Genomic DNA, 24,935 nt, shown 5'->3' with positions numbered 1-24,935 from the left:
TCACCGAATCAGAAGCGGTAACCCTATCATTCGTAGGTAGCAGGCAGTTATACTCTGCAACCTTTTAGGCACAACATACGCGACAACTATTACCTCCTAAAAGGTGTAACTACTCCAATCTTTTTTTTTTTTTCTAAGAGTGTATTTGTGTATATGATCGTCGTGTACTGGCGTCTCACTCCTCTCCCCCTTGCCCCTCCTCCATTTTTTTCTTATTTTCTTCTGTTAGTGACCCATGCTCTCTGTCACAAAACCCTGTAGCTGAGAAAGATATGCAGGAACCCAGAAAGTGGAATTCCTCTGATACTAGACGATAAGAGGATGAAATTAAAACGCGCGGCTTACAACTTCGGGCATATTTTCAACAAGGCAGCCCTCTGCGCTGACCACAACCCTTGCTGAAACGTATGACGCCACTGCGTCGAGCATTTATTAAATTTAACCTCATCTCGAGTGTCCTCCACAGAAGTCTTGCATCTAATCTCCCTCGCGAAAGACGAGGAGTCAGCGTTTCCGCGTCGTCGTCGTTATATCAGTGTGATTGTCGGTCGGCTGGGCCTAACGACCAACTGCTGCCTGTCCAGCCATGCAAATGCGCTCTCTGTATAATTGGCCGGCGGATGTGGCCCGTTTCGATCGCACTATATTGAAAGGTACAGGGACTGCTGACGTAATACTTGAGCCTGTCAGATATTGTTGGCACGTCGAGCGTTCACTGACGATTTGCACGCTCGTCCTCTGGCCGTTGTCGCGAGGAGATGGATGGTGCGACAGGGACAAACGCGCTCGAAAAGGAAGAAACAAGCGCCGCCTGCTTTGCTTGTCGGAGGTGTCGTCTGTTTTTTAAAGCGTTCGTCTGCTCGATAGTCGTCTGCTAAATAAAGATTGTCTGCTCTGTTTAGGGTTTCTGATTTTCGGCGTTTACTTTTAAGGGTATTCGACGGCTGCTTATATTGGCGTGCATATGCCGTGTACAAGAAGCTGGGATTTTGTTTGTTTGTTTGTTTCGGCTGTAATATAGACGAGAAGAAAAAAAATGCCTGCAGCTTGGTTGTGTGGTCGTACTATATTATGGGAAGAAAAGTTACGAGTTGGTCTTTGTAGGTAAAACAGCGTACCTTTATGGTTACAAAGCTCTGGTTCTGGAGGTTGAGAGAGCGTCGTTAAGTGCTGTCATGAGGTTTGCCATAAACGCGGGAATGCCACACAGAATGGGTACAACAATATTTCAATGCCATGATATATAGTAGCGTATTAGGGGGGAGCGGTGGTTCAAACCCCCCAAATGGTACATTTGGTAGTGCATTTCGGAGAGGCTAACGAGGGTGAAGTCCTCCTCCCACATGTAAAGTCCCCATTTTGCAAACATTTGAAACATTTTGCTGATTATACGTCACTGCCATGATATTTTTCTCATATTGACCAGAAGTAACCCTATACGCTGAGGTCTTCTACCTTTACACTTGTGGTTCTCAGCCTCTCAGGAGACCACACACACACACACACATAAAAAAAAAAAGAAGAAAAGAAAGGTGTTTGGCGAAGTTTGTTGAGTTGCACGACGTCGGAGATAAGCGGGTGGGCGATTCGGGCCCACCAAAACACCATTAGTTATGGAAAGCAAGAGACGCCCTTGTTTGATCAGCCGCACTGCATAAAAGTTGTAGCAACAGATCGATATTTGATCAATGTGGACAAGAATTGATCAGAGTAGACGCGTGTCTTGCTAATCTACACCTGTTATGACGCCGCATGGTCATGGCATAGAAACACCGTCTGGTGGCGCTGCTGGTGTTGGGAAATAGCCACTGGAAATAGCTTGTTTATAGCAGATGGAAAAGTACGGCAAGCTGGTATTACATCGGAACGTGCACGCTCCGCGGTTCCGAAAAACATGATAGGCCAATCGCTCTACTTCTTTTATCTCAATGACATCACATTGTTGATCTTGGATATGACGGCATCCCTCGTCGTATCATACGTTTTCGTAGTGTGTTTCTAATCGAGTATAACTCAGTTTCCTTCTTACGGACATGATTAGCGTAATAATTACGCAATCTTTGGAAAGCAGCTTATTTACGAGTGATCACTTATTGACCAGCTAACCAAAAACTGTAATTAAATACAAACTCTTTCTCGGAGAGCAACTTTCATATCGAACACCAGTCGGCGAAAAGTGGAGAACGGTAGTTGCGACCAGTTTCTGAAATGAGAGAGATAAACATGAAATTCTAAAGTGACTGTTATTAATTGCTGTCGAGTTACAGGTACTTTAGAATTTCATGTTTTTCTCTTTTGTTTTAGAAACTATATAGACTATAGTGTGTCCGTTCACTTGCCGCCGACTGGTGTTGAACATGAAAGTTGTTCTCCGAGAAAGAGTTATTAATTACTTACTAATTAATTGGCCAATACGTGACTACCTGTAAGTAAGTTACATCCCAAGACGTGTTTGCACAGCGTCGTGAAGGAATTAGAGTAACTCATGGTTCAATGGGAGGGCTGTACGCGTCGCACGATGACAAGAATGCCCACCACAGATTCAAAAACGCCGCAGAGACACAAAACAGCCGCAAAATTGGAAACATATGTGTACGAAACACATGCGGGAGGATGTGGCATGCTGGGAAGTCGGGAAACGAGACAAGATGGGGGGGGGGGGGGGTAGACAACCGCCTTCGACAGAAAAAAGCACAAAAAAAAATCTCCAAAGACGTGTCGCAAAGGCGGGCTTTGTTCGCCGGCGTCTCTGAAGAACCATCTGAACAGGAACGATGCCACCTTCGTCGCCGAATTTTGTGCGAATATAATACCCTACACTGTTAAAACAGAACTTCACCACATAGCACGCTCCTAGCAAGCCATCATTCCGAATTATATCATTCTGTGTATTGATTTGTTGAAAATGGGAGCCCCCCCCCCCCCCCCCCCCCCCCACTGTTAAAAATAATTCCGTAGAAAAACGGGAATTTTACTCGATATAATATTGCCATACATTTGTCCGTGTTCTGATCAACGGAGCACAGTTTCTTTACGAACAAATGCTCCGTTGCAAGACGTTACGAAAGCGCCGTAGAAAAACGGACATTTTTACCGATGCCGTATTTGCAGAGATTTGTCTGTTCTACGGTGTACGGCGAAATGGTTCTTTACCGCACATGTTCCGTTATAAAATATTAAGGTGCGCCGTTTTTTTACTAGTGATTGTTCCTTTATAATGAAGTGTACCAGCTCTTTTCTACAGCTCCACGCGTTTGCACTAGCTCCTGTACGACGCACATTCCTTATACAGGAGTTGTACTTATGACGAGCTACCGCTGTTCAACCGATACCCAATTGCACTAACGGAGACCGCATATAAATGCTTCACAGGAACAAAGATGTGTAGGCAAATAGAACAAGGGCATCGCAACCTCTGACCGATATACGGTACGATGTCCTTGTGCTCTGGAGTGGTGATACGTCTATTCTAAGCTGGAAAGCCTACTTGAATACATCCACAATGTAACATTCGCTGCTCAGACTACTTGTCACCAACACAACAGGTGTAGGAACTGTGCTTTATAAGAACATTTATTTAACAAGTTGGTATTGTTGGAAGGCTCACTTCGTTTGACGCAACAGCTCAATCACCTAAGTGTCTTTCTTGAATATGTCTTCCTGGCTTGTTTTGTGCCCCGCTCCTCTGGCTGATTCATGATAGGTCTAAAGGAAGAAACACGAAGCATTTAAGTAAGCTACAAATGTCGTATGTAACGCTGATAAACGTTTGTCCGTTAGTGAATTGCAGTTTCAGTGGCCGACTAAGCAATGAGATGTACATTTGCTTCACAGTATTATATGTACACCACCCTACAAGAGGGACGGGAATTTGACCAAACAAATTGGAGGTTATTTGAAAGGATGCAGCAAATCAAATCAAAATCAAGTATGGGAAAAATTCAAATGAATTTAGATATAAACTTCATTTTGCAAGCAAATTTAGCTTCAGAATGAATAGTGCATCTAATAAAGGATTTAAAATTTGATTGCGTTATACTTTTGTGGAAGTATCAGGATTTAGATTGGCTAGCTGGGCTTGTTCTTCCAGGAACTTTTTTTTATGTTGCCAGCCTTCTGGATTTGGCAATGGATATGATAAATGTGGTTTAAAGTGAGATTCCATTTCATTCAGATTTAAATCGTGGCAGGATTTAAACTTTCGCTACACTCGCAGTGCAGAATTCTTTTGACAGGTATCAGCTAGTCATGGCCTGCACGTGTTGCTTTTCGTTATCGTTAATGAAATAGTGTATCATACGTATAAGTAGTGGAATACACACACTGGCTTTGTAGGACATTGTCAGAAACCATGCCGCTTAGTTGGTGAACAATCAGTGGACAAGTATTACATTCATTTGTCCTTGAACGTACCTTTCTATAATGAATTCCAGTGAAGCTCGCATGCATCATGGGTGTTCCATGTTCAGGACAAAGTATGCAGAGAACATAAGCATCGCAGCATCAAGGAACATCCCAACAGCTTCAAAGGGTATCGCTCGTTTCACGTCAAGAAAAAGTGCTCTGACTGAGAATGTCACCACCTGAAACGACAATGTATGAACCTGAGCTTAATGGCTGCGGCAGCACATTCCCCAGGACTCAAGTAATATGAAATTGAAAAGGAGTTCTACTTAAAATCTGGAACCTCTATCCAAGTCTGCAAAAAGAAGAAAAAGTCACGTCAATCAGACGGTAAGAATTATTTAGGCAAAGATAAAGCTTTGCTGCACTACAAGAATTACATGCAAATGAGACGCTGACTAATGCTGCCGAGTTGTGTATGGCGTGATTGTTATTACATTCGGTCTTTCGTTTTTTGTCAATTAGGAAAATACACAAACTTCTGAATATACCTACACTGCACTGCAGCGGGTTGTGAGTGCAGGATATAAGAACGCGCATACGACGAACCACAGCCTGGGGAATAAGAAGTATGTGCTTACGTTGATTTTAGCCGGCATGTTTTTGCGATACACATTCATGAGCACCGTGCCATTTAAGTAACAATGAGTACAGGATCAGTTACTTACCTTCGGTGGCACAAGCACTGAAAAGGTTCAAGGGCCCAAGTATCAGGGCCTGGCAGAAAAAAGAAAAACAAAAGACCGATACCCGTCTGTCGCTGTCACCGCCATTGGAAATTTGAAACGGAAAACGACTCAACCGTCAACGGCACAGCCGTGGTGTCTTCTATACTGGGAGGATTTCGAAGATAATACCCCTCTCTGTAACGCAAAGAGCGTTGGGCGAATACGGACATTCTACCGGTGTCTGAAACATACGGACGAACGTGCTACAAAGATAGATGATTACACCGTCAAAAAACTGCTTTTCACACTGTTCCAGTGGAAACGGACGTTATACACGGCTCGTCCGAAGCGGTCGAGCGTCCGTCAGTTTTAACGGACAACTGCTCCTAATAATACATTTTTTTAACAGTGCTGTTTTGAACAAATCAGGACACAGAATTATATTATTCGGAATGATGGTTGGCTAGGAGCGTGCTATGTGGTGAACAGTGTACGACAGTTTGTCTCTGTCATTAGAGCGGGTAAAGCTCGGGGAAGCCACGTGACGAAGTGTCTGTCCAATCACAAGGCAGCAATAAGTGGGTATATGCATAGATTGGCGTGGTATACTGCGCTTGAGTTCACAGAAGAAACCTCACGCGCCTAACATTGGGCTGCTACCCTCTTATTTGGGAGAGGGACCAATGACATTGCTCCGCAGACAACAGGTGAGAGAGGGAAACTGGCGATCTGTGCACAGGTGACCTACTTCCATAGCCTGTATAGCTCATGTAGTGTTGTGTAATCCGGTGTTGTTGCTGCGGCTCTCACATTTGTAAGTTTAAAGTGCCACTACAGACAAAAATTTATCGTTTTATTTCGTTATAAAAATGTATTTTAAAAAATTCGCAGGCCAACACCGAAGTCGATCGAAGGTCCAGTTCGCGAAAAAATATAAATGCTCTCAGCGAACATTACGCGTTTCCACGAATTTTCCAAACAGCTCGCAAAACTTCACAGTTCCTGATTCGCCAGTAGTATAGGTGACGTCACCGAGAGCGCTGGAGGGCTGTCTCCTAGCAACAGCGCGTACGCACGCCTTCCCGATCTCCGCTCTCCGCCCCACGTTGGAAGACTGCCAGTAGCTATGGCGAACGAGGAGACGAAAATCCAGTTTTGAGGAACAGTGTTGCCGGACGAGTGGGCATATTGCACTCCTTATGACGTCATACTGCTCAAGACTGAAAATTAATTCTATATGTTACTTCCGTTGTCATGTAAGAAACGACATCTTGGGAGAATACAGTGTGAGGCACGTTGCACTCTAAGACAAAAGAAAGGAATAATCTTAGCCCTTTTGGGGAATAAATGCATGGGACTAAATGGATGTCGCAGAGTGGGGACTGTATTTCACCCTCTGTTTTAACAGTTGTATAGGCACATAATTAACGCGCAGTAGTCAAAATACTTCAAATTAAACCATCAACCGTGATATGTCGAGTATTATAAAATCTTGCGACATGCATAGGCACAATTTGCGAAGAAAGAAAAACTAAGTATCGCTTACTCTATGTGGGTGGAAAGTTCGCTAAGTTATATAGCCTTATTCCATGAAATCGACGAAGAGCACATATCTACGTAGACTGTTGCATTCAGGAGACCATTTGCGAAGTTCAGTGTCTATTTGCAGTCCTGGGGAGTCAAATTTCGTGGGTAGGGGACTAAAATTCGGAGTAATTGCAATCTAGGGGATTAGAAACTGCAATTACTCTCCAGTCTTTCTTTCTTTTTCCCGAGGGTGTATGACATAAATTCCCTAGGATTCTGAACACACTGTAGTTGGTGCTGAAAAGGGAAAAAGAAAGGAAAGAAAACCATGCCTGATCGTCGTACCACGATGCCTCGAATGCCGTCAATGGCACGGATTTAAAGCGATGTTCTGTGATGCTTCCCAGTGGTTGGGAATGAACGCTTCTTCATGGAAGGATTTTCCTGGGTGGTATACGTAAACATGCCGCGAATGAACAAAGCCAACTTCAAACACACGCGCCCAGTACCCTTAGAGTCACTAACTAAGCTACCCTCCCCCATCCCCCTTTTTCCTGATATGAATGAAATCAAGCTTGCGCTGGTAGCATACATTACAATGCGCGTAGGTGCGATCATTTACGGGGCTGTGTTTTGGGGCGGGCTTCAAAGCAGGGACGAGGTCCCGGAAATGTACGGTCGCCCATTAAGCCTGATGGATGACCGCTTATAGTACGCTTGGACTGGACGGACGCATCCTGTCTTTTATTTACTTTAAGCTTTTAATGGAAGGCACGACTGTGGCAAGGTGTGCTTTCAATTTGTACTATGCGGAGTACTGAAACATATAACATCAGGAATATATACTTCAGGTGTTTCCTTCTCTCGATATTGCGAAGGAAGACTCTGCTCCAAACAACAATAACGATCCCGCATTAATTTCTCTTCCAGCTACTTGTCGCAAAATAGATTGTTTGTAGTTTATAGTTCCGGAAATGAAGTTGTTGACGCTGCAGTCAGTCAGGACAGCTGGTGACAACCATCCATTGCTCCGGATATCTGAGTCTCTGTCTCAAGAAGCGCAACAGTGCGGAGAGGCCTCGGATTGGCCTCCTCAAACGGAGGGGAAAGTTACATTAAACCGTTTCAATCGTGTCTTAAAACTGTGACATTAGGAGTGGCAAGATAATCTTAGGTCCGCATTGTTTCCTTTTTAGATCTGTTTGTTGTGTATTGTCATCAAGTAGAGAAACAACAACAACTTTATGTAATGTAAATTGTAAGTGGTTCACGAACAGTAAGACCAACTTTATGTAACAACAACGGGAGGACACTACGAGGAACAACGCGAACGACACTATACATGAAAAAGGCCTATAGTGTCGGCGTTGGTTGGTACCTCGTATCAATACTTCCTCTGCGTTTGTGTGTCCCTTCCTTGGAGTTATTCACCGTGTGAACGTGTACTCCCTGTTGCAGTCCAATAGTAAATGGAGCTACTCTCGCTCTTCGTTCCTTTGCTTTTCAGAAATTCATCCAATGCGTCACGCAGCTATGCCCGTAAAAAGAAGTCCCACGCTTTCAAAGCAGCAGGAACCCTCGCCTCTTTTTTTTTTTCTTTTTCTTTTTTTGCCTCTGCTGCGTGAGTCATCATTCGATGGCCAGGGTCATCTCCCTTTCTTTGTGTTGGCGTAAAAGGACGTGACCCGAATGTACCCTTCCGCCTACTCCATTCTCACTCCCTCTATCATCTATATATACGTGATGAGATCTGGGGCACGTTCATATCTTTCACAAAACCTAACCAACGCCCCAGAATTTTAAGTCGCACATACGTGATTTTTCTCGCGATTTTACCTCGCTTTTTCTACCATAATTTTCTTCCTTCTGCTTTTTCCTTCCTTTCCCGAACTGAAAAGGATTACAGCCCCCGCCGTGGAATGGAAAGAAGCATGTTTTGATACCGGAACCCGGGATTCTGTGGAGTTTTATTCGATCCAGCGCAGTTTCCTGTCGGGTGTATGGAACAATTTCAGAGATGGATATTCTTCTGACCCTGGACTCCGATTACAGGCGTCATTTCGAACATTGCTTTCGTTTAACTTTCTTTCCGGCTACTTTCGCGAGTCATCCTCCCCGTAAATATAAATTAAATTTCAGTTCAAACTTATCTGTCTGTGTAAATTTCTATTTCGTTTTCCTCGTACGCACAAAACCAACTTTATCTCTACTCAACGAAAATGAAGAAAAAATGCGCGAGTCGTCCTGGCGAGGATAGCTATTAATTCAATTCAATCTTTATTTCTCTCCCGAGTGGAAGAATAGCTAGAAGCCCGAAAAGCCACTCTTTCAATTCACTCAGTACAGCAGCAATGAAAAGATATATAACAAATCAACAACAGAGCCAAAAGCGCCGCAAATAATAATACATTCAAAACCAACGTGGTGACGTAGGAACTAATTCGTGTTTAAAAGGAAGTGATGTGACGTGATAGAAAAAGAAAAAAAAAGCTATTTGGTCATTAATGTAGTAGGGTCTACCAGGTTTCGAATAGATTGGTTGAAAAGTGAAGCAGACACGTATATCGTAGCCTTTGTCTACCTTAATTTGTTCTGCACCGAAGAGTGATCCATAACTCATTTCGAAGTGGGTATGTACATACCTGTTTGGTTAAGTTACATAATTCTAAGAATGATGTGTTGCTATTACGAATGCTAACTGAATATGGGAGCTTCAATTTGTAATTGCATAATACATAGATACGGGAATATCTTGTAGTAATAAACAAATCTGTGGTACGTGAAGAATAACCAGAACCAGCGATTACCTTTAAAGCCCTTTTTTGTAAAGCGGACAATACATTTATATTGGGGTACTAACAGTTGCGGTACCCCAGACGAGGAAACCATAGCTGTACCGTGAAAAAAAAAAAAAAAAATAATAAAAAAAAAAATATATATATATATATACACACAGGGTGTTTGCTCTAACGTGTCCAGAAATTTTATTTAAAGCGAGCGATAAAAGAGAAACGAGCGCTACTTTTCTAAGAAACTACTATTAGACTAACTACTACTACTTGACTAAGAAACAGGTGCTACTAGTGAAGCGTTTCTTACTCTACTTACTGAAGTCTTTCTTACTCAAGTAGCAGAGAAGTACCACTTGCTTTTCTTTTATCGCTCGCTTTAAATATAATTTCTGGACACGTCAGAGCAAACACCCTGTATATTTGAAGCTTCACTTTTTAAGTGGCTGTAAGAAATGGCAATGCCTACATAAAGTGCGATTTTTGCTGCAGCGAGCTTCTTTGCAATATAATAGACCTCTCCGTGCTTGTAAACAAATGACGTCATAGTGTTCGACAGCGCCACCAATTTGGTAGAGTTGAACTACGCAACAGGCTATAGGGGCGAACAAGGTCGCGCCCGAAAGCCACGGTCTTGAGGGGACTACGATGGTCCCTGAATGGGGCGCGACCTTCGGTCCTACTTTTCTTCCAATAGGAGGCAGCGAACAAGCGCCCATTCGAACCCAGCCCTCCCCTTCCGATTTGTTTCGGTTTCAGTCTGCCTACCAACGTCATGGTGACGTTTCTCGGGTAGAGGTCTATTGACATGCTGGTTCCAAGTTTGGAATTCAGAGAATATTAGTACTCCTAGACTTTTAAAAGATGATACCATTTCTTGATTGAATTAAAAGATTGAAACAAATACAAATCAAATTGAATAAACATGAACAATTGAATTTCAATTGTTCGTGTTCTTACGTACCTCGAGGCTTGTGTTGTTGGGTTCGTCTGTTGTACGTTTCAGCCTCAGAAACGTTACTTTCCATCATAAGGATGGCTAACCACGCGGGAAACCGTACTATAATATCCCGCTATAACATGCATATGTATAAGTTGTGCTCTAAATGAAATGAAAACAGAATTGACGCGTTGGCGTCTACACAAGTAAGCAGACTTGTGCCTGTTACTCAAAAAAAGTAATTGATTACCGTTACCGTTACTCTTCTAGAATAAGTAATTGATTACCGTTACTCTTCTAGAAAAAGTAATTGATTACCGTTACAAATTACACGACTCAACATGTAATTGAGTAACGAGTATAAAAGTAAAGCGTTAGTCGAGCCGTTACCTTCAGTTCATGCAAAAATTTTCGCCCCCGTGTGCTTTGAAAAAAAAAATGAAAAAAAAAAAACAACTGCCATATGATTGGGACAGCTGAAATAGGCTCGCGCGTGGGAAGTAGCAATAATATTTTTTCCGCTCACTACAGTGACAACAAAGCCCAACAAAGACAAAGGAGATTTGTCACACAGCATTGTTATTTTGAGTCAGACTCTACTTCAAAAGTAACTGATTACTCGGTAATTGACTACTCAAAGTTGTAATAGAATTACTTGAAAAATTACTCGTTGAAAAATATAATTGATTACTCGAACAATTACTCAAAAAGGTAATTAATTACAAGTAACGCAATTACTTGTAACGCGTTACGTACAAGTCTGCAAGTAAGTCAGTGCGGTTTATCCCACCCGCGAAGTGTGTCTGGAGGCGTATAGTCGCGGTGTCAGTGATCCTGCTTTCGAACACTGCTGACTTTGGAACGCGCCGCCGACTCTGTTGGATCGGACTTCGATGGCCTCGGGTAAAGGTTACGTTCGTGATATACAGGGTGTTTCACCTGACGTGAAAAAAAAAAAAAAAGATCGTATTAAAAATCTTCTTGTCTGAACATTATGGGGCCAACGTCGTTTATCTTGGGGGAGATTTTTCCAGTGCTCCTGATCACCTTCAGTAAAGTTTTCGAATTGCATTCCGAAATTTGCAAGCCAGCCACACGTGCTTTCTTTCTTTTTTTTTTTTTTTTTTTACGGAAACAGAAACCGCATGCTGGATTTACCCAAGAGAAACGTCATCATGCCGTTGGTAGACAGACTGAAACCGAAACCAGTCTGAAGGGGAGGGCTGGGTTCCACGAATGGGTACTCGTTCGCTGCCTCGTACTGAAAGAAAAGTAGGACCAAAGGTCGTGTCCTTTCCAGGGACCATCGTCATTCCCTCAAAACCGTGGCTTTCGGGCGCGACCTTGTTCGCCCTTATAGCTTCGAGCGTAGTTCAAGTCTACTAAATTGGTGGCGCTGTCCAACACTACGACGTCATTTGTTTACAAACAGGGAGGGGAGAGCGCAAATTGCCGGCCGCGCTCAGATCTCGCAAAGAAGCGATGTGAGGCGGCCATGTACCTTGCACTTTCACTTTCCCCTTTCCAAGCTTCTGCTGATGACGGCAACATGGTCGCAACGTAAAGTTATCTGAAAGAAGAGCGAGAAGGAAACAGGAAGGGTCGGGTGACCGTTTTTCTTCCGTCGCATCTTGCGTTAATTTGACGGGGAATTGAGCTCGGCCGACAATTTGCTCTCATCGAAATGATATTTTGGGCTTCTTTTTTTTTCCAGCTATTACCAAAGCAGTATTGAATGTATTTTACAATGCAATGTGGTAAATTTTATGTACGCTTTCTGCTTCTGTAAATAAAAAAACAAAAAGAAATAACGTGAGATTGACTTGGCAAAATTCGAAGACCAATTGGGAAAATTCAATTTCCCGCGAATTAAATTTGATAAAAATGCCCAGAAGTCATGGCGAAATCTCCCCAGAGATAAATAGCGTTGGGCCCATAGTGTTCAAACCAGCACATTTTTAATACGATTTTTTTTCGCGTTAGGCGAAACACCCAGAAGTGCTCATATAGTCTACGCACGAGCTTTAATTACTATGTGGACACTGTAACGGCGATGCACTTTCAATGTCATGCTGGAGGCTCGGAGGTAGTCGGTTCGAACCCTTCCATCGGCTGTGTTGTATGATCAGTTTCCATTCGGGTGTTGGGGCATTTACCCCTGAAGTCTGCCCACGACGTATGCTAACACCGTATCCCCCACTTATTCTTTCTGTCTTCTCTCTAAGGTGTAAATGCTTCGAGAAAAAGAAATAGCGAACAATTGGGAAAATAACTGTTCTTCTTTGTTTTGTTTTTTTCAATGAGCCTAAAGTGGAAAAACCTGAAAAATTTTCGGACGGCATTCTTTCTTCTTCTTTTTTTTTTTCGGTATCGTTTCGATTGTGCGCTGTCATTTTGGGTTTTGTTTCCAGAAAACGATGACGTACTTCAGGGCGAAGAACGAAACATCAGTGTCATGGCACTTAACGCATTTTTGTGCCACTCTCTGAATGTAGCAAACTTTTGCAAAGCGGTTCGTCAGCGTGACACGTGAACACTTGGAAGCACTTCAACCGTAGACTGCACGCAGAAGGCGTGCAGCCTGAGAGTACTGTACATTGTCGCGCGGCTTCCTCATCTTTCAGAAGGCGTCCGCTGTCCTGGATGACAGGCATCTGCGTCATTCGACGAAGCTGATCTCACTTTGGAAGTGTGCATACCAGACGACGCGACGTGGTCGCGTTGGGGGAACGCGGGTGAAGACTAGGTACGTGCATGCACCGTAACCTCGGCGTGGGAAAAGCATCCAGTGATTCACAGGGAAACGTTTCCTCGCCCTGTGGTATACAGGCTATCCCAGAAAACGTGCCATTGAATTATACAGGGTGTCCACGCTAAGTGTGAACAGATTTTTTAAAAATATATATAACACTTTTTCCAAGATGAAATCAATTGCAATATAGCATATGCTGAAGGGCACTCCCTAGCAGGGCATTAGGGAGTGCCCACATTGGGGGTGAAAGAAAGACGCGTCTTCTAAGAAGCGCGATGAACAAAATAAAGAAAAAAATGGCGTTCCTTCACGAATTTTTTGCGGGCGATCTAGCGAACGGATTTTTGTTCTGAAAACGGCTACGATATCAGGTGACCGAAAGGAACAGATGTTCTCATTGGGACAACTTTGTAGCTTTTATATTTAAAAAGTTAATTAATGGAAGTTAATTAAGACATTGCCTTTGGACTTTGCTAATGCCCTGCTAGGGAGTGCCCTTCAGCATATGCTATATTGCAATTGATTTCATCTTGGAAAAAGTGTTATATATATTTTTAAATAATCTGTTCACACTTAGCGTGGACACCCTGTATATACAGGGTGTTTCACCTAAGGTGTTAAAAAATTCTAACTGGGGACGTACTCGCCAGAGGATTGTGGGACTTTCGGCAATTACCTCCTGGAATCTTTTGCCGCGATTGAGGAAGACTGGCCAATTTCTAATTGCGGGAAATTTATTTTTCAATTGAACTTTGAAAATTGCCTAGCGGGCCTCACTTTTTCTTTTTACAGAAATATAAAGTCTTCCACGGATAACCGCAGACCCAACAAAAACCACGCCAGTATCGCAACAGAAATAGTCGAAAAAAAATAGTGTAAATTCCGCTTTAGCCCCACCTGCTTGATTGTCGTAAAGAAGCCCAAGGAAAATGTGCGTCTGAAAGAGAAAGTGTCCCCGCCTTCATTTGTTTTGCCTTCTTTGTGATAAGACTGTTCTTTTGTTTTTTGTGTGATAAGACGTTTGTCACCAGCATCAAGGTCAAAGTGGGGGGAAAGAAAGGTAAAACAAGAGGCGGGAACACTTCCTCCTCTCCCCGCACCTTCCTTGCGCTCTTCTTTGCGACAATCAAGCAGGAGGGACTAAAGCGGAACGTTTACTATTTTTTTCGACTATTTCTATTGCGATACTGTGCATGGTTTTGTTGCGACTGTGGTTGTCCGTGAATGACTTAATATTTCTGTAAAAAAAGTGATGTTCACTTGGCAGTTTTTCAAAGTTCAATTGAAAAAATAAATTCCCTCGATTAAAAATTGTCCAAAGTCTTCCTTCATGGCGGCAAAAGTTTCCAGAAAGTCCGTCGCCAGTTAGAATTTTTTATCACTTTAGGTGAAACACCCTGTATAGAAGAAAGACTACGCCACCTAGAAACACACGGTCACGGCATTTGTTCTTACTAGGTTTCTGCCACCTCCTGATATGGATGTACGAACTAAGCTGGAAAATTTGCCAGTAGAGGTCGCTTCTTTACCCTACCAATTAGAGCACTAGAAAAACAAGTTTCAGAGTACCGGCAACCGCTTGACTTGACTTGGCTTCGCCTCACGTAACCAGGCAACGCCGCCATTTCCCTTCCACGCCAATTGGGCCCGCTGTGTTGACGCTCTGCGACAAACGCAACTTTATGTGAACTCGCGTGAGATTACCTGTGCCAGACGATTCTGGACGGTATATAAACTACTGTGTGTACAGATATACGGGCATAGAATTACAAAGCGAAAAAGGATTTCCTAGGTAGGGACCATATAATATCAGTTATACAGTAATTTGATTTAAAAACACAGACGTCAGACTGCAGTATTTTAATCAACAGGGCCAGTGATCTATGGCAGGATTACGTGTACAAGAGATAAGCAAATATATAAATAAATGGAAGGGATATCGTGGATCACGGTCACGTAGATGGATTCGGCCAATAACCATCGCGGCGGCGAGGGAAAAGGCTGGCGGTACTCTGAAACTTGTTTTTTTAGTGCTCTACACTCTTAAAAATGAACTTCACCGCATAGCACGCTCTTAGCCAACCATCATCTCGAATGATATCGTTATCTGCCCTGATTTGATGGAAACGGGAGGCGTACGCCTTTTTTGTGACACTTATGCTGGTCATAATTGTCACAGAAAAGGCGTACGCCTCCCGTTTTCGACAACTCAGGTCAGATAACGATATCATTCGAGACAATGGTTGGCTAGGAGCGTGCTATGAGGTGAAGTTCATTTTTAAGAGTGTACTACCAATGTGAAGCGCGTGTCGAATTTACGCAAGTTCATGATAATTGACACGGTTTTTGAGGAGCTATCCCATCCGAAAAAATAACTGAACATCATGCGTTTGGGAGCGCAAACAGCCATGTAGCGCTCGACGGATTTTTACGCGCCCTCGTTGTCAGTTCGACGACAAGAGGTTGCTAAATCCAGCCCACGAAGAACCCTCAGGTGGGCAGAATTAATCCACAGAACCGACCACTGTGGCGTCGCTCACGATCACAGTTGTCTGGCGACGTAAAGCCCCGAATTATTATTAAACTCAACCCACACGGGGATAGTAGGAGATAAGACAGGCGTGGCTTATCGCACCCGGCTTCTGCTGGGATCATGCCTTCCCTCACCCAATTTGAAGAACTGTCACTTTTTCTTCTATCCCTCTGTTGGCTGGGTTTAGCAACCTCCTTTCGTCGGACTGACAACGAGAGCGGTCAAAAAGTCGTCGAGCGCTATAGGCTCTTGGTGCTCCGAAAAGCACGATGTTCGGCTATTTTTTCAGATGGGATAGCTCCTCAATATCCCTGTCAGTTATGATTAGGGTTCCCGGTCTTCGGTATTAACCGAAAAGCACTGATAAACGTACACCGGTAAATTTTTTACAAGTTCGGTGGAAATAATTATTCACCGATTGTCGTCGAACTGTCGACTCCAAATGTTGTGATTTCATTTCCTGTACCTTCGCTCTGAACTGGTTGGCAGCGGACAGTGGATGAGGTCGTTCTTGAAAGAACATGTATTTCGTCTTTAGCTTCTCGCGGCGATAGTCAGGATCCAGGCCAGTTACAGATAGATCTGCATAATAAGAATAGGTCTGTTCTTTCAGGAAGTGTCCTAGCTAGAGACTAGAGACCATGGAGTGTACCAGTGCGAACTATTCGCCTATACCACAAACACTGAAAACTAGGGCACGGACCGACTGAAAGATTTGCCTTCCACAAGAAAGCTCCGGTGCTAATTCCTTACAGTGAAAAGTGGAGTGTGCGGTGTCACCTGCATCGCTAACATGTACCTCGCAAACTTATGAACCCCTGATTTTAACAGTTGGCATTGTAATGAAACACACACAAAAGAAAGAAAAAACACACACACAAGGACATCAGCTGTTGGTTAACTGTATGCTTGGAAACTCCCGTCACATTCCGCCCCACCAGCTCCGGTGGCGCAGCGGTAACGCGTGCGCTTGGAGACTGGGAGGTCCGCGGTTCGAATCCGCGGGCCGGCTGTGCCGTCTGGGGTTTTTCCTGGGTTTCCCTCAGATGTGTAATAGGCGTATGCCGGCACAGTTCCCCTGAAGTCGGCCCATGGACGCAGCTATCCTCCCCCCGAGCGGATTCCGCTCGGTCTTCCACTTCACCCTTTCCTCTCCTCCTCTCCACCACCTTTCCCTTCCCGAGAAACATGCCGCCTAATCAGGCAGGCAGACCTCTCGGGTTCCTCCCAACGACACTCCTCCTCCCCCCTCCTCCTCCATTCCGCCCCGGTTTTCACCGAGTGTCTTCGCGTTTCAAAACATTACCACCGAAAGAGACATATTCCTGGTGAGCGAAATAGCCACCGATTTCTCCCACCGAATCTCTGAAAAATTAAGCACCGAAAACCGGGAACCCTATAGTTACGATGAACTTGAGTAAATTCGGCACGCGCTTCACATTGGCGTGATAAAAAGGCTACCTTTACTTCGCAGATTTTCGGGTTCAGTTCGTAAAAATTGGCATAATAAAACCTAAATTAGATTACATTCACATTAGGAGGTGGCAAAAACCTAGGAAGAGTAAACGCCGTTGACCGCGTGATTCTAGGTGGCGTAGTCTTTTATTATTATTATTATTAATTCAATGACACGTTTTCTGGGACGGCCTGTAGGCACAGAGGGACACAGCTCTTCAAGTAGGTGTCACAGGGTGTGAAATGTTATATCCCTGTCGCGAAATACCTGCAGGAACATAGTTGCTTTGAATAACTTGCAATGTTACCGAACTAATACTTACTTTGTACTTTGTTCATACATTTGTTACGGAACAAATGTATGAGCAAAGTACGGTAATGTAGGGGAATGCAAGCTGGCTGGTGTGCACGTGAGATAGGAGATACTTCCTTGAGTCTAAGGAGACACGGATGGACTGCTGACACTCAAAACGAGCTATGAACACTTGCTTCGGTCCTTGCTTTTAGTTTATCACAACATCCAGGAAATGTTGCCCTTTTCAATGCTCGATGGCACATTTATTTTTGTTTCAAAAATCTCCCATTTTTCTGAGAAAAAAACAGACACGTAAAAAAACAGGCTTGTTTTCAAGCCGTTCGAAATTTCTGATAAATTTGACTTCTTTAGTCCTCCCTTCATCTGTCCATATCTGTACGCCGCTCATGGCTGCAGTTGCTCGCAGTACTAAAATGAGAATTGAAAAAGCTAACGGGTATGTAGAGTTGACAGTTATTGTGCACAGCTATAGGGGAACTATTTTCACTTCCATGCATGATGCTCGTCATACCTTATACGTCGGACATTCTTCAAATTCCGCTAATTTTAGCGGGCGTTTACACGGGAGAACACGCTGTAGATCTAAACACGAAGGTGCTCCAAAAACTTACGAAATGCATCCTCGACGCTAAAGTGATGATAACTCCGCGACAGAGCCTCCATCACTCATTATGTAAACGCATCATCCGAACTGAAGGACCTCCAAATTTTGGCACCTTTGATGCGAACGGGTGTGATGTTGTACTAACCCGTTTTTCGTTCAGTAAGCAAAAGCGATTCCGCTCCAGCGCGTCGTATAATATTATACGCCTACCGCGAACTAAAATAGTTGCTTTCCCCCTTTGGGGCCATCTGTCTCCCGGCCGAGCAGTAAAGGTCCGGAAATGACGTCGTAAAAAGATCAAGCCCGAAATGGCCGGAAGTGCACATAGGCGCCATTTTTCGTTGCACCGACAAAGAGAGAATGAAAGAGAGAGATAAAAAAAAAGCAATCAAAGGGGAGGCGAGATCAATAGGAACGTGCTTTTAAATGTCTCAGTTCATGTCTTTGTACAAAGCGTTTACTCAATTCACTAGACTAGAGCTCTCCGTGTTATGTAAACATGGCCCGACTGTAGCGCCGCGCTGACGGGCACCGGCCACTCTTGAGACTGTTCTCGTGTTGTTTGTTGTTCTAGCGTGGCTCCTACGTAAAATCCTTGCCGCGGACACCAGACAACGGTATTTTCGGAAGATGGGCAGTGAGTCACGTGTAGTAGGCGCAAGCAAAACTTCCGTTCGGCAAAACGTTCTATTTTTCGAGATGAACAAGGAAAACGAACTGCGGGCTCGCATCTGGTTTCGGTTCTGCGGTAACGGCCCAGATAAAGCCGAAATGATAAAATGCAATCAGCAAGTTCTGTCTCTGAGCGGTGGCCTGGTTGCTTGGCTAGCCAAAGCAGCTTTTACGACAGTGCAGGTGCTGGCTATAAAATGCAATCACAAATAATTGGATGCGAGTTTAATCCATATATTCTGCACGCTGACTCTGGACATCATAAGGAAACACGCGACAGCGTTTGTTTAGTTTTGTTATGCGTCCGGCCCGTCGACTTTTAGCGTACGGGATGATGCGTTAGAGGCGTGTCAGAACATCGTGGTGCAATCGAGTGCTTCATTAGTGATGCAATCGATAGTGTTACACTATCGATAGTGTTACGATAATTGACTAGCAGTAGTACTGTTCTTTTGTTTTTCTGTACTATCGCTAGATAGATTTGGTTGTCATTATCGATGCTTTCTTTCCCGTCTTCGTTTTCGCACTGGCACAGTGACAAGGAAAACAGAATCACATGCGACACAAGTTCTTTCCGTTTAGCTGTAAATATATGAATGATGCACTGCAAGCAGCGAAAGAAGATGCTCATCATAAAATTGTACGCACGCACTCATGGGACTGCAAGGACAGGCAATCCACTGCAGAGAGTATCACGTGACCTTGTGGTGGTTTGGGCGGCACGAGAAGCTCAGGGTCGGCGTCGGAGGGAGAGCTGCTCTGAGTTGTATTGTAAAACTTGTAGGAGTGAAGCATTTTCTTTTTATCTGCTCCCGGATAGTTTTCCGATAGCCCACTATCGATAGTTTTCTTACTATCGATAGTTCGATTGTCATACGACTATCGATAGGCTTGCGCCACTAGTGCTTCTTCAGAGCAGGAGAGTCGTAGATACTGCAGCGCCATCTATCCAACTGCTTTGCCGAACGTAGACTGTAAAGGTGGTTGGTAGTTGGTACCAAATACGGGTGGTTTTTCATGTCGAAGTACCTTGCAAATTAGAGAGCAACTGCGACCAAATGCACTTCAGCTGATGCACACTCTTTCTAACCCGGTCGTCACTTGACGACTCATTGTCCTTTCTCCGAATGGCTGCTGCCATATCGCAACCGCCAAAGAAGCTGATTCTACTTCGTGCTTTTGTACTGTTTGTGCGACCGATTGCACAACAGTTTAGTGGCATAACGAAAATACTCGCACATGCATAGTTCGAACGAGAAGCGCAAATAATTTGCCCACCAGTGGCACTAGTGGGCAGGATTCATAGTAGGTCACGTGGTAGTGACGTAGGTAGCTGAAAGTCCTAAAGCGGCTTGTGATGGGATGTGCTATCGACGCCTAGTATGTCTGAAGGGACAATGGCTAAATTTGATATTGGAGTTGTATTCGGCTGTGGCGTCGTGTTCACATTCAGTTTGTAAGCAACGTCACGAGGGCGTGCTTGATAGAAGGAAAAGTAGTGGCTAAACAACATGTAACTGGGAAAAACCAGGACGGAACAGTCCGTGTTCGAGCGACATTCCTCAGAATACTGCGGAATATTTGTGAGACGTCATAGCTTTCTGTCTGTTACCATGCAAGCGCGAACATCCAACGTCATGTCCCTTCTTGCACATGCTAACCGTCGGCAATATCTTGCGTCGAAGTCATACGATATTTTGTAGCAGACGACAGGAAAAGACGCAGACGGTGTCGTCTGCTAAGTGTGCAGTAAGCCAACGCCACCTAATGCCTCCTCTCACTCTTTCACATGTAGATAAAGTCCGCCAATCGCAGCAGCCAGCCAAGATGTCAGCGAATCGTAGCAGACGATTTTGAAACCCAGGCTTTCTGTGGCTAGCAGTGGCTACCCATGCTGATGGCGGTTCGTTTCCATAGTTACGGCCGCTGAAAGCAACGTCGTCACTGGCGGATTCTTAATTGTTACGTCACGCCGCTCAAGGCTGCCCAGTGAACAGTGCTTTTTTTTTTCTTTCACTAGAATATTCGATGGGCTTGTCGCCCGTGTGAATACCATAGCATGATAAGGCGTGAGTTCGGGCCCTGCTACGAACTCACGTGAAGGTCGATCGACATGGCGTATCGGTGAGCTCGATCATGCCGCATATTAGTGCACTCACCGCATATTAGTGCACTCACACTTGTAAACAGAACAGGTGCGTTGTTATCTGGTGAGTGCGCTAACATCCGGCATGATCGAGCTCACGGATACGCCATGTCGACCTTCACGTGAGCTCGTAGCAAGGCCCGAACTCACGGCTTATCAGATGATCGTGATCGTGATCGTGAGCTCCGAAGGCCCGAAACGCCGAGCTATGGTGAATACATGGAGTGTGTCGTCTTCACTGTTCCGTGTTTGTCGTGTTCTTAATTTTTCTTCTTCTGAGGGTGTGCCATCGAGGTGAAGGTCATTTGAGGACTTTTGAGACGTGATGAGAAATCGTTAGCGAATTGCCCTACCCAAGCAGCACAACATCTTGGCCCAATATTGGCAATGTCGACACAATATTGGGCCAGGATGTTGTGCTGCTTGGGTAGGGCTGACATCTCCGCTTCTTTTTGCACATTTGGACGTTAGAGTAGCACTTCCGTGTCCTCGCATGAAGGAGAGCTTAGTGTAATAGTTGCAGGAAGGAACAATATACCCATGCAGACTGGATGCCAGGGATCAACTGGTTTAAAGAACAATACGCAGTGGCGATTATTAAGTTATCTTCAGGCGCCCTGCCGCTCGATTAGCTTCCGTGCTATGCAGTGAGCGACGCAAGAGCATTTTGCCTTCTGGCAACGGTAAAAGCGGTGAATTGCCTTTCAGGACTGTTTAGGAGGAAATACTACTGCATTGCAGACGACATCTCGCATTGAATGGCCGCCATTTTGGTGCACCGGCTTCCGCGAACTGAATACGGGGCTTTTAAGCACTTTAGGAAGCGATCCTATTTTCCTGCCACGATATGGCTCCGATATGCACGCTGCAGTTCGCCATTAGCTTTTCATGCCTTTGAAAACGGAGGACGGAAGCGAAGATCGCGTTTCACGGGACGTAATCGTGGTGAAGTTTGCGCTAATGTTCGTTAGGGTCGTATTTTTCGACAAAGAGGATGCTTGCTTCGGGAAAAGTGACGCCCTGTTTCGAGGCGAGCAGTGATGCAAAACTATCGATAAATTGACTATTGATAGTGTTGAAAAACTATCGATAGCTTTACGATAATTGACTACCGATAGTACTGTTCATTTGTTTTTCTTTGCTATCGATAGCTAGATTTGGTTCTCACTATCAGTGCTTTCGTTCCCGTCTTCGTTTTCGCACTGGCACAATGACAACGAAAACAGAATCACGTGCGACACAAGTTCTTTCCGTAAATTTAGCTGTAATGTATGAATGATGCACTGCAAGCAGCGTGTATATATTGTATTGTATTGCATAAAATTGTATCGCAAAACTTGTATAGGAGTGAGGCATTTTCTTTTTCTGTTTTTATCTGCTCCCCGATTGTTTTCCGATAGCCGACTATCGATAGTACTAACGCTAGTTTTCGTACTATCGACAGTTCGATTTTCATACGACTATCGATAGTAACTATCGATAGTTTTTGCATCAGTTCTGAGTGGGTGTTCATGATATGACACGCTCTGGGAACAGAACGAGGGGGGGGGGGCAGGATTGGCTCGCCGTTGTTGGCGACACAGAAACAAAGGAACAGAACGAACTTCACCGCACAGCACGCTCCCGGCCACCCATCATCCCAAATGACAACGTTCTCGTCCCTGATTTGTTGGAAACGAGGGAATTTTTATTTTCACAAGAATATAAATGTCAACAGGTACATATAAGACGGAGGGCCTAGTGGGAAATAATTCCCTTTGAAGGGTCCTCTCTATACACAAGCAGCAAAATGTACTGAAAGTCGAGTGCAATAGGGGTGGACGGATAGGTGGAAGGCCTTGAACGGACTCCTGAAACTAAAGAACACTGATAAGACACATACCGCCCACCCCTATTGCACTCGATTTTCAGTACATTGTGCTGCTTGGGTAGTGTAAATTAAACATATTAGCCAGTGTTCGGATATCAGCACCGTGGTGTCACCCATCCCAAAGGAATCAGGCAATTGGCTTATCATGTTCTCGGAAATGTTATCGTGAAACAGAATTGCAAGGAAAGAAGAAACAGATTACAGTACTTGACATGTTGAGTCATATCAATAGTCAACAAACGACAACTTAGTATAGTGTACAGATATGTGTAGTATGTTTGTTCTAATTCTATTAAACTTTAACGGTTCAAAACAAGTAATTGTTCAGCGGACACTGGTCAGCAGTGTTTTGAAATTACTATTGCTAGAAGCAAAAACGAAAAAGAGAAAATAGACAACTTTTTCCGCAACGGGTTCAGCGCTGGTGGTCTGTTTGTTCTTTTCTTTTCTTTTTTTTTTTAGAAGTCTTTATAAAAAGCCTTGCAACGTCGATGTTACGGAATACTCGTCTAGATTCCGTTGGGAACCCAATGGATATATGTAACTTACGATAAGTTCACGGTGACTACTCACACTTCGGGGGTTTTTACCAAGCGTCCAACTTCAAGTTTCAACTTTTTTTTTTTCAATACTCCACCGTAAAAAGACCATGATTTTCTGTACTGGTTGCAGGCAGAAAAAAAAAGAGAAAAAGGAGTAGGTGGTCGACGCCGCCATTTCTGTGCAGGCAGAAAAAAAAAAAAAAAAAAGGAAAAAGGAGTAGGTGGTCCACACCGTCATTTCTGTATGTTTTTTTTTTTTTTTTTTTCATTATGCTTGTCCAGTGAGTTGTAGCTTGTACTGTGTTGCTTTGGGGCATTTTCCTTTTTTCTTCTACTTTTCTCTTTTTTTTTTCTTTTGGCACATTATGGATCGAATTCATTATGGATGCAAGATCCCCCCCCTTTTTTTGGGGGGGGGAGAGGTGGGTGTGTTTTTCTTTCTTCAACTCACAAGTTAAAAGGGTCGTCCTATGCATCGTCTTATAAGGCAATGACAACAGGTAAGGAGATCTGCTTTTCAAAATTGCGTGCGAATGTGTCGGCCACTTCATATCATCGTTCGCAGTTGTCACGTACTGGATGCTTTTCATGCTTCAAAATCACTCGTTCTCATTCAAAATTTGGAATATCGATAAGTATCAATAAGCACATATGTATGTCACATTAAAAATCGACAATCTACGAGAAAAATATCCACAATATCGGTATTGTTCCGGAGCGTATCGATTCGTTCCATCGCAGTATTTGTGTCTGAAAAACCACGTGCGTATTGTGTTATAATCATGTTTCCCGGACGAAGAGAAATCTCTTAAATTTAGCCACAACATGCAGCGATAGTCTGATAGGGCGGCCGTTGGATTTGCGTCATCATAATTGCTACATATCACTTTCCCCGCGTACGTCGTTGAAATAGCGTATACCACGCGGGCAAGCTATAAGCTCCATGATTAGAAAAGCTGATCTGCCTCAATCTCGTCAGATTTGCTTGCCACTGCTTTCGGTGCAGTCATCTGGCATTTCAATCTAGCGCACATACTATACTCCGTACGTTGTCGTATCGCATATCTGTGGCTGCTCGAAACAAAACCCACGCAGTGACCGTCGTGGAAAGGATATCTCACATTGATGCGATGCGGAATGGCTTCGTTCCGTCATGTCTTTCCGCGTCACAGCCAGGTGTTTCCTCGCAGCGAGTCTTGGATAATTTTATCCCGCTGCCTTACAGATTACAGGGGGGACCCTTTCTTTTGACGTCCTACACTTGTTATGAAACACTCATCCGAACCGTTTTTCGTTTTCTGTCGTCTGCTGGAGCAGTGATGTATGGCCGCCATACATCACTGCTCATAATAATGAGAAGGTCCCGTGCCCATAATGGGCACGGGACCTTCTAACGTAGCGGTATATGTACGAGGCAGTATACAACGTGAGACAAATAGAACACCCAGTTACATACATGGGTTACAGCATGGCAGTTTATGAAAGTTCTCGCCCCCGACTTGTTAAAAACGAAAGACGGAGCCTCTCGTTTTCAACAAATCGCGTGCGAGAACGTTGTCATTCGGGATGATGGTTGGCTAGGAGCGTGAAGTTCATTTTTAAGAGTGTAGACAACCATCATCTCGAATGACGTCGTTCTCCCCCCCCCCCCCCCGGGCTTGTTGCACGCGCAAGGCGTACATTTTTTTTTTTTTTTGTGACACTCATGCAATTACGT

At 44.1% G+C, this 24,935-nt stretch overlaps 1 protein-coding gene and 1 long non-coding RNA gene across 2 annotated transcripts in view; one reads left to right on the top strand and one right to left on the bottom strand.

The window, feature by feature from the left end:
* Nucleotides 1–24,935, top strand: part of LOC135396768 (exostosin-1-like) — a 120,335-nt gene that overhangs the window by 28,191 nt on the left and 67,209 nt on the right. The window lies entirely within an intron of this gene.
* On the bottom strand, nucleotides 3,556–5,200 carry LOC135398088 (uncharacterized). Its single transcript, XR_010423990.1, has 3 exons — nucleotides 5,073–5,200; nucleotides 4,414–4,583; nucleotides 3,556–3,705 (listed from the first exon to the last, which is right to left on the bottom strand). It is a non-coding gene; the product is annotated as an uncharacterized LOC135398088 (long non-coding RNA).

Source organism: Ornithodoros turicata, chromosome 6 (genome assembly GCF_037126465.1).
Source record: "Ornithodoros turicata isolate Travis chromosome 6, ASM3712646v1, whole genome shotgun sequence".
NCBI lineage: Eukaryota > Metazoa > Arthropoda > Arachnida > Ixodida > Argasidae > Ornithodoros > Ornithodoros turicata.
This window is presented reverse-complemented; position numbering and strand designations above follow the sequence as displayed.